This window comes from Phocoena sinus, chromosome 9 (assembly GCF_008692025.1).
Source record: "Phocoena sinus isolate mPhoSin1 chromosome 9, mPhoSin1.pri, whole genome shotgun sequence".
In the NCBI taxonomy this organism is placed as follows: Eukaryota; Metazoa; Chordata; class Mammalia; order Artiodactyla; family Phocoenidae; genus Phocoena; species Phocoena sinus.
In genome coordinates, this window is record NC_045771.1 from 6,731,875 (window position 1) to 6,735,643 (window position 3,769).

The 3,769-nt window shown below is 53.1% G+C and overlaps 1 non-coding gene across 1 annotated transcript; it reads right to left on the reverse strand.

Moving 5' to 3' along the window:
• Positions 1 to 2,247: 2,247 nt before the first annotated feature.
• TRNAC-GCA lies at positions 2,248 to 2,319 on the reverse strand. The gene has a single exon. It is a non-coding gene; the product is annotated as a tRNA-Cys (tRNA).
• Positions 2,320 to 3,769: the final 1,450 nt, after the last annotated feature.

Consider the following 3,769-nt stretch of genomic DNA (forward strand, 5'->3'; position numbering starts at 1 on the left):
TCCGCGGCCCTCCGGGCGCAGGCGCGAACTACACTTCCCAGAAGGCGCCGCGGCGCCGCCCGGAGGAGGGGCGAGGTGAAGGCGGGGCGAGGTGAAGGCGGGGCGAGTCTGTTGGGCGCCCTCTGCCCACTGGTTCAGCCGAGACCCCGAGAAGCTGCCAGGGGGGCTTGGCGCCGGCATCTGCCGGGTGGTCAGCTTGCGGTGTGCTTGCACACGTAAACCCATCTATCCACACATCCATCCATCCATTATTTACTGAGCGCACCCTATGTGCCAGGTGGGATGCTCGGATTAAACGGGAACCGCCTCTCCCAGAGGACGCATCCCGTAAACCGACCTTGACTAGGGCCGCCGGGGAGGCGTGGGGGAAGCGGGTCCCGAGAGGTGCGGAGGGGGCTGCAGGCCAGACCGCTCGGCTGGGATACTGTGTGGGTCAGAGTGGCTGCCTGAGCCCAGCACATGCTCAGATCTGTCACCCCGCTCCCGCGCTCGCCATAGCATTGACCCGTGTGCCGCTATATCTGTGTGACTATTTGCTGGTCTGTCTTGTTGATTGTGGTAACCCCATAAGTTCCTGACACGTAGTAGGCCCTCAAGTAAATGTGATGAATGAACGAAGCGTGAGCCCACCATTCTCCAGGTCAGAAAGGGAGCAGCGGGGCTGGGGGAGGGTGTCGGACTCCGGGGAGAGGACCCCGGCTGAGCCCAACGAGCCTCATTCCTGGTCTGGAAGACCCCGATTAGGACAGCTCGGAGAAGGTGGGCTTCTGGGGCAAACCTGCTCTGGTTGACAGAGGCTTACAGGAGCAGAGGAAGGCCGGGTCCAACGAGGAGGAGGGGCCTGCCGCCCAGAGACCCCTTCCCCAATCCCCCACCCTGACAGTTCTCTTCCTCTGGACTCTTTGGGGAAAGGGAATGTCTGGCCCAGCAATCCCAGAGTTGTTCCCTGTAGCCCCTCTAGTCTTCCATGGGCCTCCGCTGGCCTTGTTGCTGATCACCTCCCAGAACTTTGGGATACAGTGTTGACAATCTTGGCCTGGCCTCCAGGGAGAGGCCGCGGGAGACCACTCTCAGTCCCTGCCCAGCCCCATACCTGGGCAAAGCCCCCTCCTCCACACCCAAGGAATCACTGACACAGGACCCGTGTCTGTGTAGCCCACTGTCCTGAGGATCTGAAGATATCGCAAGGTTTCACGCCATGGAAAAGGACAGTTTAAAATTCAACATCTGATCTCAGGAGTCCTAAAGGCCACAGAGCCCCTTGCTAAGTGCCTTACCTGTGCTTTGGGCCTATGTCCTGTCATCTTGCTGAGGTCAGCTTCCTCCTTATAGGTGTCCCTTCTTCCAGCTCGTGCCAACGTGCCACCCTCAGTCTCAATCCCTAAACTTTAAAATCCCTTAAGGGATTAGCACACTCCTTTTGTCTAGCTATCCTTATCGTTCATTTGACCATTTATTTATTATTTATTTATGGCTGCGTTGGGTCTTCGTTGCTGGGCGGGGGCTTTCTCTAGTTGCGGGAGGGCTTGAACCAGTGTCCCCTGCATTGGCAGGCAGATTCCTAACCACTGCGCCACCAGGGAAGCCCCTGACCATTTCTTAATTTGACTCCTTTGCTCACCACAAACAGTTCTTGCTGAGCTCTGTCTTTCCCGTGTCTGGCATTGATTAGGACTCAAATATGTCTTAAGTAAGTGGATGATTCCATAACATCCACTGCTCTGATGTCTGTAAGCGTCGTGAGGATAGAGTGAGGGGGCAGGTCACAGAGCCCATGCCACTATAGAGAAGATGGATTAGGGACAGTGGTGTGTTCAAGCTGGCTTACACCAGAGAGTCACTTGTTAGCATGTCTTCCCAACTCCATGATCAGTGATCTTATGTTTGTGGCTTGACATTGGATACGGTGAGATTATTTACACCATGAAATTGGAAAACACTACAAATCAGTGCTTTGTAGCAACAACCCCAGGAGCTGGTTGTTAAACACTAACCAGCAAGCACTGATTTAGGGCAATGAAAACATGTAGAAACAAGCCTATGTAGAACAAGACCTGTGGTAAGTGAAATTAAAAAGTCAGGGTTGGAGGAACTTATCACTCTGGGGCTGTAGTGCTCAGTGACAGGGTTTTAAGTTACCCTGGACTTTTTCCCAGATTTGAGAAGGCTCGGTGTACTGCGGCCCGGGATTAGGGAAAGGAGCAGAGCCTTCAACACCAGCTCCAACTAGCAAAAGTGAAGGACAGCAGGGGGCACCTGGATTTGAACCAGGGACCTCTTGATCTGCAGTCAAATGCTCTACCCCTGAGCTACACCCCCTGACATAGGTACAGGCCTTAGTACTACCTTATACCTGTGCAGCCATGCCCAACATTCCTATAAATTTTTGCCACAGATATTCATCACACTGGGCCTGCTGAAAGCTGCCAAGCTGGCCTCACTTTAATTTTATTTCCTTGATGCAAAATAAGAAACAGTTTGCCCCTCCCTGTAGCCACCTCCCTGCTGTTTCTGGAAAAGCACTGACACAGATATTTATAGCAGGAAGAGACTTCAGGGTCGCTAGTCTGTGCCCTTCGCAATGGGATCTGAAAACAGAGATTCAGGATTACTGGTCCCCCCAAGCACACACAGATCCTTACAGATAGGCTCAGGACCTGAATCCATCCTCCTGACTTTGGGTTCAGGACCCTGTAATTAAACCAATGACTCTCTCATCTTCCTCTTGTCCCTATCTTCCATCCATCGGAAAATGTAAAGGCTACATAACGGGAGCCTCGGAAGAAATTACTCGGGACCATCAAGGGGGCTAGAATGTGGGCTTAGCGGAGCAGAGTGCCATGCAGCTCAAGAACAACAGGGAAAAGCTAATGGGAACACTAGGATTTGATCTGGTGCGTGGACTGCGCCCTTTGGGCCAGTCCTCAGATTTCCTGTGCTTAGGAATCATCATGTCAAACATGCAGATGCGATCTGGGGTTAGGAACAAGCTCCTCATAGAGGGTCGGGAGACCCCACTTTGAGGAACACCTGCCACAGATCTACCTCGGCCTCTTCTGCGCCACCTGCAGGAAGACTTAGGTACTGAAACACCCAAGAAGGGGATGGGTTAGGAACTGTATCACTTGCCGCAGGGTCAGCCAGAGCTGGTGGGAAGAGGCAGGATGAAAACCAAGGACCACGATCAGACTGCTCATCCTCTGAAATCTGTTCTAGACCCGTGGTTCTTAATTTTAGGGTGCATCAGAATCATCTGGAGGGCTTGTTAAAACAAAGATGACTGGGCTCCCCCTGAAAGTTTCTGATTAGCAAGTTCTCAGGTAATGCTGATGCTGCTGGTCTGGGGCCACGCTTTGAGAACCACTGCTCTAGATCCACACATCTGTGACCAGGCCCTTTCACACTCGCAGTCACACCCAGGGCACCTGTTCACCATTGCTTCTTCTGTGTGTTTACCGAGCACTGGTGCCTCTACTCTACCAAAGACGTGTGTCCTGAGACCCTCTCCCTTTCCTCCCAGTGCCTGCCGGGAGCCCCGAGGGTGGTCTTCTTTGTCCTGGGTTAGCCCTCTTCCCAGTTTACCATTTAGGAAGCGAAATCTTAAGAAGCTTCTGCCCCCCTCCCCAATATGGGGAAAACTCGTTCAAGCAAGTCAAGGAGCAGACCCACCTCTTCCATCCAGAGCAACACAATTCGAGCTGAAGATCCCAGTTTGTCTCAGAAAAATCCAGCCCCAGGGGGTTGTGTTATTACTCCCGTATCACAGATG